We start from the raw sequence: 14,171 nt of genomic DNA, 5'->3' as shown, positions 1-14,171 counted from the left end.
TACGATGCTCGCGATCGGTAAGTCAGAATCGGTTCCAACAGGCATTAGGGGAATCCGAGTCGGTCGAAGCCAAATCGTACAGCTCTACGGACAGCGTTTCCAACTGACGGATTACGATTTCGGATTAAAATTCGGACAGCCTTTCTGACTCGGACTGTCCGACACGAAAAAGCTGTCGGAAACTGACTTTGGGGGACCCAAACAGGGCCCACTTCATACCGAGGCCTCTGGTTGTGTGCATGCACCATGGGGTGCCCGCCACAGGGTGCAAGGTTTTCCAAAACCACCCCTTTTCTCAATAAGAGCCTGTGTTTGTGGGTCGGAACACAGGCTTCCACTGAAGTCAATGGGAGACTTTCCGAACAGTGTTCGAAAGCAGCGTAATTGGTCGTGCAGAGCCCCCCAAACGTGAGTCTGTCGGAACAGAATCTGACATGGAGTCGGGCAGTTTGCTTTCCGACCGACATCGTAATGGGGCCACCAATGTTTGTTTTTGGTGCAGAGGTCTGCTCAAGCAGTAATTGCGGTTTCATCATCAAATGCCTCCAGCTCCTGCTCTAGTCCTAATAGAAGTGCTGCAAAAATTAACTAATATAAGCTTGTATGTGGTGGAAAAGATACAGATGTGAAGCAATGCGTTGGAGGTCCCAGGTCAGTAGAGTCTATGGATGGTGAATGGAATCAATGAAATCATATGAATCAACAAAGTGATAACTCAATTTTAGATGTTCTCAAAAGGTAAGGGGACTTGGAGGACAAGACAGATGTGCCTCTATGCTTTCAGGCAACCTGAGCATGTGGGATACAAATTGGTCCTCAAGTCCCTGTGCTGTATGTGAAGAAGATGTAAAAAGAAGCTCCCAGAAGACTGCTAAAGCAAGGAGACTGTCACTCTCTAATCTAATTAACTGATCCTCTTTACACGAGGATAGTGTCTTGTGACTTAAAACACAGCCAGCGATCGCCAAATTACTCCTAGATTGGGTCCCACTTGCCAAAAAAAGGCAGCTATTATGTGAACAAGTCACAATTAGGTCAAGCTGGATTGCATCAGTGAATACAATCCTGGAGTGTGTAGTCCAACTATTGTCTAAACCTTTGAAGGATACTGAACATAATGTTGATACAAACGTAGGTGCTGATTAGGATGCCTGTCTTTTGCATTGCAGTGGGTGCTGCTGGCTGCAGCACACGCCGTAATGCAAAAAGGGGACATATGGTAGGCCCCATGCCGTGCCTGCCACATGGTGCAGGGATATGTAGTGGGGCCACAATAGGTGCCCCCCACAACCCACAGCTTAGGGCCAGGGGGGAAGACGGGCCAGCTACGGGCCCCCATAGTCCCTTTCTGTCTGCCTTTTCATGCCTGGTTAACCGCCATGAAAAGGTGTGCGGAAAGGGTCATCATAATCCCTACGGCGGTGCCTGGCAGGCACCACCACCATTGTAGGGATTGGATGTCCCTCTAATGCACCGGCGAGCTCAAGGAGCCCATCGGATGTGTGGCGGTCGGTCTTTCCGACCGCCAACCATCCACCCGCCATGGTAATATAGCAAAGTACATGCCCCTCTTTCTACTAAGCACGTAGATTGTTCAGCCCATGAAGATACAAAGTGTGCTACCATGTGAGCAATTACACCCTTTTTCTTCGATCTCTTGAGTAAAGTGATGACAGTTTTTAATATATTCAGTGGTCTACTGCTATATAGACCCACTCTGCCACATTGCATTGCCTTGTATGGTTTGTCATTAATTATTCAAGTGGGGAAAAGGCTGTGGCCTAGCGGCTAGGGCGGGCAACCTCAAATCTGGGGAACCAGGTTTGAGTCTCAGCAACAACGCTCAACATCCTGTGATTCTGGGCAAATCACTTAATCTCCCCATGCCTAACAAAAAAAAAGAATGTGTCCTTGTGTAACACAACGGGTGCTCAGGTAAAGTGCTCTAATACCTGATACCTTCGGGTCAAGATTACGCTATATAAAACTCCAACAAAAACAAAAAAAGTATGAAAGTAATTGTCGCCCTCATGACAAAATATATGGATTTCTGCATTAGGGATACAACTAAAACCTTTGGTTCTTGTAATTATTTTCTTCTGTCTTCACAATATCTGTCTCAGATATCAGTTTTAACAATAGAAGGATCTTGCATCTTGAATCACTGAACATTGGCCCAAGACCAATATCCTTTCAGAGTTTACAAATGCAATGCCGGCTTTATGGTAAGGAAATGAATGTCAGACACGTGAGCATTATACTAGTCTTTGAGAGATAGGTCTAGATGGTTATCCCACCCTACAATATCAACAATGGTGTTTGCGGTGCTGACATGAATAAAGACTGACTTATACTGATTGATGGCTCTAGAGGACTTCCTAGGGTACAGGAAGAGCTTTGTAATTTCCATCATGAAGGACACAGCATTTTCTTCAAATCAGTGCAATCCTTAACATGCAGTTATTTTTGTAAAAGACCAATACAGACATGTTGCATGGTGCACATGTGTGTGTGCAAAGAACGTCATTACTAGTGCAAAGTTTACCGTACCCAAATATTACTGGGTGCGATAAAATCTGCTTCCCTGGATAACTTCCGGCAAGTCAAATCTGCAGAAATTTACTGGAGGGAAAATACAATAAATACTGGGACATGTGGATTTGGTGCCAGAAGTGTCATAATCTACAAATTAGGACACACTTCTTAAGCAAACCACTGAATAGATGCTGTTATCACACCAAATAAATTAAAATCCCCGTTGTGATAGAATTTTTGGGTTGCAATAAATATTGATTTGCACATCAAAACCAAGATAGGGTGACTATCTCCCTACAGTCATTAATGGCACTGTTTCCAGTTGTGGGCTTTTATTCCACAAATTAATGCTATCATGAGTGTTAATTAATTAAAAGTGGATACAAACCAAGACTACCATGCACAGAATGCATTAGGTTGTTACATCCAATCCCCAAACTGGAAACATTGTATGTAAAAACCTGGAGAATGCTGGTCACCCTAGCTCAAGAACTGACCATTTGTTAGGAAGAAGGAGTTCATCATTTTACTTGTATCAGAAAAACACACATTTGTGGAATCACCTGATATTGCACAATCGCCTTTTTTTTGTTGCTCTGCTCAAAAATTCAACTATCAAACTGTGGATTATCAGATGAACAAGATCTTGCAGAGCCTACACCAAAAAGGTACCACTTTTGATTGCCAATGTTTTGCCAGTCACGATGGCACTGCAAACCGGCGACTCGTATTTCTCAGAATCATTCACAGTCTTCTATTGCTCACAGAAGACAAGAGGCTAACATAAAAATCCTAAGGCTTGAGTTCACTTTCTGCCCGATGATTGGAGTGTCTACTTTTGGCGAGGATGCCGTCTGCCTTTATCTTTCAAAGAACCTGTGAAAGTGTCAAATCATCAAGACAATGACATTGGTAAAACACATAATGCAACATCAGTCTGGGACAAGTGCCTAGTTATCTATATTTCAAGGTTAGATACTAAAAATAACATAAACAGGGTATTCTGAATGTATGTATTTTTACCATACGAAACGCGTTACTTACCTGTAACAGCAGTTATCCAGTATTGGTGTCTTTCATAGATTCACATGCCTGAATCTTTCCCCGTCGTCGAGACGGGAGCCTCCGGTACATAAAAAAGTAATGTCCTATAGACATACATAGAGAAAAATAGGCCTAAGGGCCTCCCCTTAGCCGCCTATCTTAGTCCTTATGTAAAAAGGACCAAACTCTTAGAGTCAGCCAATCAGCTATCACCTCCCTCTAGAACCTTCCTGGCAGGAGCCTCAGTCCCTCAGATTTTCGTACGCACCAAGCTAGGTAGGCGTAATACAGTTAGAGAGAGACGTGAGTCCTTCCAGGGGAGGCGGGAGGGTTGCATGTGAATCTATGAAAGACACCAATACTGGATAACTGCTGTTACAGGTAAGTAACGCATTTCTTATCCAGTATTAGGGGTGTCTTTCATAGATTCACATGCCTGAATCAGAGTAGTTAGCAATACATTATGCACATTTCTGATGTAACATGCCATATAGTTATTTTAGATAATACACATATTACCATAACAGTTTGAAACATTGGCATACAACAAACAGTAAAACAGTAAAGAATGTGCATAACAGGAAGGCGGGTTGTTGGAAGGCTCACCTCACTGGAACAGATGGCGGAGCACCGCCTGGCCCACTGCCGCATCCTTCGTAAGTTCGGCATCCAGGCAGTAGTGTCTGGAGAAGGTATGCGGTGACTTCCACGTCGCCGCTCTACAGATGTCCAAAATCGGCACTCCAGCGAACATGTGGACATCGCTCTGGTGGAGTGTGCTTCCACCCTGTCTCGCAACGGCCGTCCGGCCCCTTCATGGCAGAACGCTATTGCAGAAGAGATCCACCTTGAAATGCTCTGTTTTGTTAGAGGCATACCCAGCCTTGGTCTGCTGTAGGCCACAAATAACTGCGAAGACTTTCTGAAGGTTTTTGTCTTGTCTATATAAAACTTAAGACACCGTTTGAGATCCAGAGAATGGAGCGTCCTTTCTGCTGCCGTGGTAGGGTTTGCAAAGAAGGAGCGTAGGACCACCGGCTCGTTGAGGTGAAAGTCTGAAGGCACTTTCGGTATGAACTTTGGATTTGTCCTCAGCACCACCCTGTCCTGTTTGAACTGCATGAAGGGCTCCTGAATGGAGAGAGCTTGCAACTCGCTGACTCTCCTGGCAGATGTTAGAGCGAGTAATAGAGCCGTTTTCCATGAGATGTACTTGATGGAAGCTCGGTGAATGGGCTCAAAGGGGTGCTTCATGAGTTGGTTAAGGACCAAGTTGAGGTGCCATGTCGGTGGGACCCGTCGAGGTCTTGGAAAGGACCTATAAAGACCCTTAAGGAACTGTTTAACAAGTCTACTGGACCAGAGAGACGGGCCTTTGAAAGTCCTGGTAAAACGTGAAATTGCCGCCAGATGCACCTTTATGGATGCATGCGCTAATCCGGACTGTGCCAAGAGCAGGAGATATGGCAATATCTGTTCGGGCGTGATATGAAGTGGTCTCAGGCCCTTCTCCGAGCACCAAACGCAGAAGCGTTTCCATTTGAGAGAGTAGGTTTTGTTGGTACTGTCCGCCCTCGCTTTTGCTAGCACGTCCCTGCATTCCTGCGGGATGTTCAAATGGCAGAACTCTCTGTGCTCAGGAGCCAGGCCGATAACCTGAGCGATTGGAGGTTCGGGAATTGCACCTGCCCGTTGGACATTGTCAGCAGGTTCGGGTGCTGTGTTAGACGAATCGGTGTCCTGATGGAGAGGCGATGAAGGTCCGAGAACCAGTGCTGCCTCGGCCAGTACGGGGCGATCAGAATTAGGGTACAGGGCTCCGCCTTCATCTTCCTGAGGACCCTGGGAATCATCGGGAACGGTGGAAAAGCGTACGCAAATACGCTGAACCAGCCTATGGAAAAGGCATTTCCGAGCGACTCCGGTTGGGGATGCCAGCTTGCGTAGCTTGGGCGTTTGGCGTTCTCCCTGGTGGCGAACAGGTCGATTCCTGGAACCCCCCACTCCGAGAATACGTGTGTTAGTGCACTCTCGTTGAGCTCCCATTCGTGGGAGAGGGATTTCTGCCTGCTTAGGGCGTCCGCAATGGTGTTGTCCTTTCCCGGGACGTAGTCCGCCCTGAGGGTGATCCCATGGAGAACAAGCCAGTTCCAGATCTTCTGCGATTCGCGCGATAGAGTGAGCGAACGCGTTCCTCCCTGCTTGTTCAGATAATGCATCGTCGTGGTGTTGTCCGTTCTGACGAGCACCTGGGAGTTCTGGATGCGTGGTAAAAAGGCCTGCAGCGCTAGATACACAGCCCTCAACTCCAGCAGATTGATATGGAGGCGTTGCTCCCGATCCGACCATTTGCCACTTACTCTGAGGTCCTGAAGGACAGCTCCCCAGCCCGCTAGAGATGCATCTGTGGTGATCACCAGTGGCGCTGCTGGAAGCAGGAACGGTAGTCCTCTCGAGAGGTTTCTGGAATCCTTCCACCACTCGAGACTCTTGGATATTTGCGGTGTTATGCTTATAATGTCCTCGAACGAACCTGTACTCTGAGTCCACTGGTTCGAGAGAGCCTCCTGCAGTGGACGCATCCGCAGCCTGCAGTGAGGGATGAGTAGTATACAAGAAGACATCATTCCCAGGAGTGACTTGAAGGTGCGAACCCTCAGGGATTTCCTTGATGCCACCGTCTTGGCCAGCGATATGATCCTGTGTTTTCTTTCGTCTGAAGGAAATGCTCTCGCGCATTCCGTATTCAAGGTAGCCCCGAGGAAGGTGATGCTTCTCGTTGGGGACATATGTGATTTCTGAAGATTGAGTGTCAGTCCTAGATGTTGGAAAAGATTGGTACAAGCGTTGGAGGATTTGGTTGCGCCTACGGCCGTGGGCGCTTTGACCAGCCAGTCGTCTAGGTAGGGGAAAACTTGGTGACCCATTTGACGTAGGAAAGCTGCCACAGGAGAAATGCACTTGGTGAAAATCCGCGGAGCGGATTTGAGGCCGAACGGAAGGACCTTGAACTGGTAGTGCTGTCCTGCCACTTCGAAACGTAGAAACTTTCTGTGCCCCCTGAGAATCGGGATGTGATAGTAAGCATCCTGAAGATCCAAGGATGTCATGAAATCTCCTTCCTCCAGAATGCCTAGGATTTCTTGGAGCGTCACCATCCTGAACGACTGACTCTTCAGGAAAGAGTTGAGTGCTCTGAGGTCCAAGATGGACCTCCACTTCTTTTCTTTCTTTCGTATCAGAAAGAAACGGGAGTAGAATCCTTTCTCCCTCTGAGCTGATGGAACTCGCTCGATTGCTCCCTTGCGTAACATCTCCGATATTTCCCGGAGCAGCAGCCGCAGATGTCTGTGTGGAAACCTGCGAGGAGGGGTTGCAGGCGGGATGGCGGTAAATTCTAGGGAATGGCCGAATCTGAGGAGTTGGAGCACCCAACGATCTGAGGTGATGATGCGCCAATTTTTTAGGAAATGGGTCAATTTTCCTCCAATTTGTGAAGAAGAAGATGGTAGCTGGACTGGCTGGAGTAAGCGGTCACTGGCGTCCGCCGGTGCCCCTCTTCTGGTTCTTACCCCTGAAATTAGATCTTCCGTAAGATGACTGTCGACCCTGTTGATGCTTTTGCTGGTACTGGGTCTTATTCTGGAAAGAATATGAGGACTTATTCTGGAAGGATCCTCTGTAGGAGGACTGACCTCTAGATTTGTTGCCCCGAAAGGACTGGTTCCTTGCCTGCAGGTTTCCAAGCGCTCTAGCCGTGTCCGTGTCCTTTTTAATGGCTTGTAGCGCCTCGTCAATTTTATCTCCAAATAGATGCTGTCCGTCGAAGGGCATATCTAGCACCTTCGTCTGCACTTCCTGCCTGAACGATGTCGCCTTGAGCCATCCTTGGCGGCGCAGGACTGCAGCCCCAGCCAGTTGACGAAAGCCTGTCATGGCTACATCTACGGCGCAGTCGATAATCTCGGCCGCAGAAGTCTGGCCTTCGGAAAGTAGTGCCTTCACCTCATCATGAACCGCACTCGGAAGTTCTGCTAAATATGGGGCAATATCCTCCCAAAGTTGGCGGTTATAACGCCCTAAAAGGGCTATGGAATTGGCCACCTTGATGGTCATTGCCGAAGTGGTCGAAAACCTTTTGCCTATTGTGTCTAATTTTCTGCCCTCCTTGTCCGGTGGTGCTGACAGAGGCGAGGAGGGATTTCGAGAATTTTTCTGGGCTGCTTGGGTCACGACAGAATCCGGCTTCGGGTGGCCAGTCAGGCAAGCTGGTGCCGTGGACGGTGCCTTATACTTCTTATCCAGGCGCGGAACAACCGCAGGAACTGAGGCTGGCGTCAGCATCAACTTCTTTCCCTGGTCCCAGAGGAAGTCGATGATAGGGATTGATTTGGTCGTCTTCTTCGTCTGCTCTTTAAAGTCATGGAGGAAGCATTCCGTCTCCGCCGACTCCATGACCATATGGAACCGCGTTGCAGCCCGTTCAACGAGCTTATGAAAACCACCAATATCCACAGGTGGTGAATCCGCCTGGCGCGGTTGTGGGGAAGGTGGTGAAGATGCTACATACTCCTCCTCCTCATCCTGGTCCGATTGGTCTCCCTGGACCTCTCCCTCTTCCATCTCCTCAGCCTCCTCATCCGATGACTCTATCACCTTTGCCTTGGGGCTGTTGTTGGGGGGTTTGTAGTTGGCACTGGGACCCCTGTATCCAGCCTTGGTGGTTCTGGGAAACGTTGTTTGTAATCCCTGATAAGGAACTTGAGGTCCTTAACTATTGCCAGAGGGAGGCAGACCATTGGAGTGACCTCCGTGCGGACCTGTTCCTGGACGGGGCGCTCCTGCGCGCTTGAATCTTCCTGCTCCTCGTCCGTACTTTGGCATTTGACAAACAGCTCGGAAGGGGAAGTAGCTTGCTGAAAGAGCTCCTCCTCGGACTCTTCGCTCTGCAGAATCTCCAGAGGTAAATTGGTTTGGACCTTGCTTGGAGATGTTGTTTCCGGGGTAATCTGTGGTCTGGAAAGTTTGCCAGCAGATCCTTGCACAGAAACCTCCGTGGTTTTCCGTCCCACGGACGACGACGACATTCCCGTCGATGGCTCCGTCGTCGACGGTATGGCTGTCACCAACGGCGTCCCCATCGACGATAATTTCCTCGTCGACGAAGTCTTCGTCGACGATGCGGTCGTAGACGATTCAGTCGTCGTCGATGCCTTCGTCGTCGACGCTTTCGTCGTCGACGCCTCCGTCGTCGACGCTTCCGTCGTCGACGCTTTCGTCGTCGACGCTTTCGTCGACGATGCCTTGGTCGTCGACGATGCCTTGGTCGTCGACATCTTCGTCGACATCTTCGTCGACGATGCCTTCGTCGTCGACGCGCTCGTCATTGAGATCCTCGTCGTCGACTCTTCCGTCGACGGAGGGCTCCTCATCGACGAGGTCCTCGACGGGACTATCTTCGTCGTCGACGATGATTTAGACGACGGTTTTAAGAGTATAATAGACGAGATAGGGGTACCTGCAGACGATGATGAAGGGGTCGTCGTCGTCGACGAGCGGACCGACGCCGCTGTGGATGTGGACACGGTCGTCGTTGCTGTGGAGACATGTCCTGATGGCCTTTTTTGCGCAGAGGATGGTGTCGCAATTTTTGTGGCCGACAGAGTAGGCTTCTTGAAAGTGAGAGAGACCTTGTCAGACACTGAAGATTTCGAAGATCTTGCCTCTGAAGACGTCTTGTGTGTCTTCTTAGGAGGAGCGTCTGAGGGGCCAGGAGATGTCACTCTCGGCCTCTTCAGGGAGACTTCAGAGGTTCCGGAAAAGCTCGCCTCTGAGGACACCACACTTTCTTTGTCCTTGAGCCTGTCCAGCCAGATAAGCAGGCGGCCCTCCCTGTCTCTCAAGGTCTTATGTGGAAAAGACCTACATATTTTACAGTCCTTAGGGACGTGGTCCGGGTAAAGGCAATACAAGCATAGTTCATGCTTGTCGTCCACATGCAGCCTCTTCTTCCCACATGAAGAACAAGCCCTGAAAAGGGCTTTCTTCTGGGATTCAGACATGCCAGGAGTTGTAGATGAAATAAACACTCACTGCAGCATTAAGAGGCCTGAAGTAGTCAGCGTTGAAATCCTGAAGAAGAAAGTCACCAAAAAAACGTGAATAATCTGGCTTGAAAGAGATCCTGAGGAGAACTCAGGCTGGAGACTCCCTAGCACAACGTGCGGTAGAAAATCTGAGGGACTGAGGCTCCTGCCAGGAAGGTTCTAGAGGGAGGTGATAGCTGATTGGCTGACTCTAAGAGTTTGGTCCTTTTTACATAAGGACTAAGATAGGTGGCTAAGGGGAGGCCCTTAGGCCTATTTTTCTCTATGTATGTCTATAGGACATTACTTTTTTATGTACCGGAGGCTCCCGTCTCGACGACGGGGAAAGATTCAGGCATGTGAATCTATGAAAGACACCCCTAATACTGGATAATGGTTTATACCAGTGCGTCTTATGACTAGTATATTGACAGATACATGTTATGTCAGAGGTTACTCAAATATTCTCCACTAAAAATAAGATCAGTGGTCAATAGTATGAAAGGTTCATCAAGTGGATACTTAGAGAGTGAGGTCCTACACCCCAGGTTATCGCAAAAGATACTGCCAGAGATCCAGACAGAGATCTCCAGATTGCCATCCTGATGCAGCACTCAGTCCTACGCCGGCATTAGGCCAATCAAACCTGAAGACATGACGACATCGACTACTGGTATATAGTAACTGCTTACAAAATAAATATAGTGCTCTACACCCAATACCATGGTGAGGACATATGTATGCCCTTTTCACATTACAGCCCTTAAATCTGCCTAACAGAGTGTGGGTGCTATATTATACCAACAGAGTATTGTGAAAGAAGAGCTCTAAAACAAAAATGTTTAATCCTGGTATCTATATGCACATTTGTGTATTACATTATTTAATAAGTGGGTGCATGACTTAGACTTGGGTGACGTAGGAAGAGGTGTGGCGCCGCGGCCAGGGCGACTGACTCCGGAATCTGGGGATCACGGTTTGATCCCCGGTGGCAGATTAGCCCAGCACCATGTGACTCTGGGCAATATCTTGCTTAATCTTCTCGACGGCCCCCAGTGCCTAGAGACCCTTACGGTGATTGTCCGTGCTTTACAAATGTGGATTATTATTATTATTACGCTGAGAGTTGATACTGCGCCAAGTGTGAAAGGGGGGGAGCTGAGTCCAGCTGATGTTTGTTGTCCTTTCAAGGGAACACTCCCTCCTGGCTGCTGATAATTACAGCTACTGGCTGTAACAGGTATGCATTGTGCTGAATCCTAAGAAACTCTATATGCAAGCTAAGCTACCTCATGCTCTCATAGTACAGCACACAGAAGTAGTCTTTAGGGTGTAAGGTTACCAAATTACATTTCGACTATATTTGAACCTTTCATATTACTTTTTTTTGTTAGTAACATGCATCAGTGCTGTTTTAATATTCTGTGGGGTTATTTTACATCTGTTAAGCAACAGGATGAAACTGTTGAAATAAAACACTTTTAAATATAAAGTCTCCTTCCTCTTAGTGCAGAACTTGTGTGTGATATTCTAAAGAATTTAATTGGGTTTGAATTACTACTGCATCCCTGACCCCTTTTTATGGGACTGTTTGTAAACCAGCATGGATACCACATTAAGTATGTATTTAGTGGGGTTGTGTGAGACTGCAACAAGGGCTACTTTGACGCTCACGCTTTGGTGCACTAAAATAAGTTCCGACATCCGAAGGTGGGAAAGTCAAACCATGTAGAGCTAAGCCAAAGCCTTTCTACGCTAGAGGTCTGGGATCTTGACTCAATCTGTCTAGAAACCTGGGGCATCTTTAACCCCAATAAGGTTTACAGTCAATTATTTCTGTATTTAGAAATTGTTTGGTTTAAGTAGAAAACAAATGTAGGTAGAATGTGCCTTATTTTTGCTTCAGTCTGAGTATGTATTTGAGTCAAACTATACAGATTACTGATTGATATGCTTTAGTGGTTACATATTGAACTGGAGACTGTGTCGAGGCTGCCTGTTCCTTCTTTCATGGAGCATTCTAGTAGTAGCTTCAGTGGCAGAGAGTCTTGTATCATCAAAGAACGTTGTGGCTGGTGCTGACTGAAGGCTGTGTGAGGCAGGTTATTCAGTGGTGGTTGCGAGCTGGACTGACAACGGAGAAGAATCTGTTCAACAGATGTCCTGACACGCCTTCCTTCAATTTAGTTCCAGGGTAGTTTTTTTATTTTAAAAACCTATCCGTATCTCTCTGAAGTTGTCAAGAGAGAGTCCTGAGATACCAAATTACTGACACAATTCAGATGAGTCAAGCCTGTAAGGTGAGAGGTGCCCTGTAGTCACAGGAGCACAGGTGAAAGGCCATGATCCTGATTTAAGACATTAATAAAGGGTTTAATCCCCAGATGAGTCTGCAGGTAGGACACAGCAACAACTGTGTGAGTGATGCTGAATTTGTGTTTTCTCCACAGACCCAGAAGATTTAATAGCCTATGGTAGTGCCAGTGTGAGGTCTCGATAATCTTAAAAAAAAATATTAAAGGAAGAAGAAGGTTCTATTGGGAGAGGTGACATCCACAAAGGAAATGCTAATTTAAATGAAATTCTGTCATCTGTCCTCAGCTTTACTTGTCATAAACTCATCGGATTTTACATGTCCCCTTGTCTTGTTGTATCACTTTTATCTCCAATTAGAAGAAGCATATATAAGTGTGTAATGTACAGAAGGAATGCAGCCCCCTTAATAGGGTTATCTCATCAGACAGTTTTTATTTAGAGATGCAGAGCTTGCTTTAAGCCGATACCTTGCCTAATCTAACGTCTCATGCACATGCATAGTTATGTTTATCAGTGGGTTACTACAGCTTAGCTCAGGGCACAGCACAGTTGCAGTGACAATAATCCTTCAATAATCCCTGCACTGTTGATTGACTCTTTCAGTCACTGAGAATACAACATGTAATTCTGAATCTCCAGAGATGTGGACAAAGACCATTGAGATGCACATATTTGTTTATGTAGTTTCCTTTGGGTAAAAACATTCCATAAAAGGAGTTAACTAACCTGCATTAGGCCAATCAAACCTGAAGTAGTCGACATCGACTACTGGTATATAGTAACTGTTTCCGAAAGTAAATATAGTGCTCTACACCCACTACCATGGTGAGGACATATGGATGTCCTTTTTACATTTTTACATTACAGCCCTTAAAACTGCCTAACAGAGTGCGGGCGCTATATTATACCAACAGAGTATTGTGAAAGAAGAGCTCTCAAACAAAAATGTTTAATCCTGCTATCTATATGCACATTTGTGTATTACATTATTTAATAAGTGGGTGCATGACTTAGACTTGGATGACAAAGAGGATGAGACCAACTTTCTATTTTTGAACATGAACAGCATCAAGCGTTATAAAGAGGAAGATGCCTTCTTTGATGTTGTATAGTGGCTAAAATGTTAGGGAGAAGGTAGTAAGTAAGTTGTAGCTTGAAGCAGGGGATGCATCGTGGTCACGTTTGTTAGTTAATTTTAGTCAGGTTTAATTTATTATAACCAGGAACAGTTTTTGAGGTCCATCTAGTAATTCAAATAACAATTACCTATTTGGAATTCTTTACATAAGTTATTTAGAATGGAATGTCACGAAGTCAGGAATTAAACCGTACCTTAAACGGAAGTTAGAAAATTCAGATTTTGGAACTTTTGAACAGCCGCGCACAGTATTCAAATGAACTGTTACCATGGAGGATACTTACCAGGACCAAAACTTACACTTTGAAGACTGTTGCATTTGGAATTCAGTGATGTATATAGATTTACTGAATTAGACAGTGCTGGACAGTTTAACTCTACTGCGCGCTTTCTACAGTAGAACATGGGCTTATATTGGAATTCTTAAGGGCAAATTATCAAGCCCATTATCACCGCTTTAGTGGCAGTTTCCTGCCACTAAAGCGGCGATAATTTTAATGCCGTTCTTGATAATATGCCCCTCAGTCTTTTCTGATCCTAAGTAAGTGCATTTGTTGGATTCAAGGGAATATGCATGTGCTCTGCAATCCAGAAGGCCATACTTCCCATTGCCCAACAAATTCTGTTTACAAGTTCATTGTTAACCCAGAGGAATAGGTTTGCATCTGGGAATACAGCCGAAATGCAAATATCCAGGAGGAAATAATAAACTACAAGTAAAAGAAAAGCAGGCTGCTCCTCATCGCCCCACTGCTCTCAGAGCAGAAAACAATACAAATAAAATAATAATAACAAATAATAACTTCATCATTTTATTTGTCGTTGCTACGGGGCTGGGTTGGGATGGGCGGGGCTGGAGGCACAGGGAGGAGGAGTGATTCATGCATACTAAGAGCTCATGACTGATTGGGCTGGCTAAACAGTCATGCACACTTTTCATGTTCCTCACTAGGCTATAGTACACCACAGCCTGGTGAGGAACATGCACAGGCTCCCTGTCCCTAACTGAGCGCTGATTCATGGCGCTCAAACCAATCACACTGCTGCATTGC

General features: G+C 46.4%; 1 protein-coding gene across 3 annotated transcripts in view; it reads right to left on the bottom strand.

The window, feature by feature from the left end:
• ZNF385B (zinc finger protein 385B) overlaps nucleotides 1–14,171 on the bottom strand; it is a 1,050,548-nt gene that overhangs the window by 49,306 nt on the left and 987,071 nt on the right. The gene's annotated exons all lie outside the window — the stretch shown is intronic.

This window comes from Triturus cristatus, chromosome 3_1 (assembly GCF_964204655.1).
Source record: "Triturus cristatus chromosome 3_1, aTriCri1.1, whole genome shotgun sequence".
Taxonomy (NCBI): Eukaryota; Metazoa; Chordata; class Amphibia; order Caudata; family Salamandridae; genus Triturus; species Triturus cristatus.
Note: the sequence above shows the minus strand (reverse complement) of the source record. Positions and strands in the feature narration are given on the sequence as shown.